At 29.8% G+C, this 615-nt stretch overlaps 1 protein-coding gene across 1 annotated transcript in view; it reads left to right on the top strand.

Moving 5' to 3' along the window:
• The window catches only part of LOC119590511 (protein fuzzy homolog), a 10487-nt gene that overhangs the window by 4096 nt on the left and 5776 nt on the right, over positions 1-615 (top strand). The gene's annotated exons all lie outside the window — the stretch shown is intronic.

The raw sequence follows: 615 nt of genomic DNA on the forward strand, positions 1-615 counted from the left end.
ATGTAACAGTTACTGGCATATCAGTGGTTGCAGAAGACATTGAAATTCTCATATAAATGTAAAATTTTTCATGTGTTCTGTAGTGGATTTTCACTGATTTAGTTTTAAAAATGTTTAAAAAAAAAATTATCAATTTGATATGTTAAATCTAGCCATGCAATCAGCTAGTAGTAGTTAATTTCTTGATCATGTACTGTATATACTGTGAATATACTTGTAGTAGGTGATCTTCTCAGTAGACTTCAAAATTATTTAAATCAATCAATATAGTTGCATGTATATTAATCTGCCTCAGTGGAGATGATGATGATTTTTTTTTATCATGAAAATTAATTAACTGTTTTTCCCCAGACATGTAATAATTTTTTGGCCCACTTCTGTTAGAATTTGTAGTTTTCTCTGATGTAACTCCTAAAGACTAATCCTCAGCCCATTTAGCCTCTCAGCCACAAATAAAATGGCTAATCATCATTCATGGTATGTCAGATAACCTTTTGTATGGGTAAAAAAGGGGAAAAACTTACAAAGTATGTAATAAAAAATGTATAATGCAAAAATCATGTATCCATCATAATTCCAAAAGTAATATGGGAAAGGAGCAGGTGATATAGTGAT

This window comes from Penaeus monodon, chromosome 27 (assembly GCF_015228065.2).
Source record: "Penaeus monodon isolate SGIC_2016 chromosome 27, NSTDA_Pmon_1, whole genome shotgun sequence".
Classification (NCBI taxonomy): Eukaryota; Metazoa; Arthropoda; class Malacostraca; order Decapoda; family Penaeidae; genus Penaeus; species Penaeus monodon.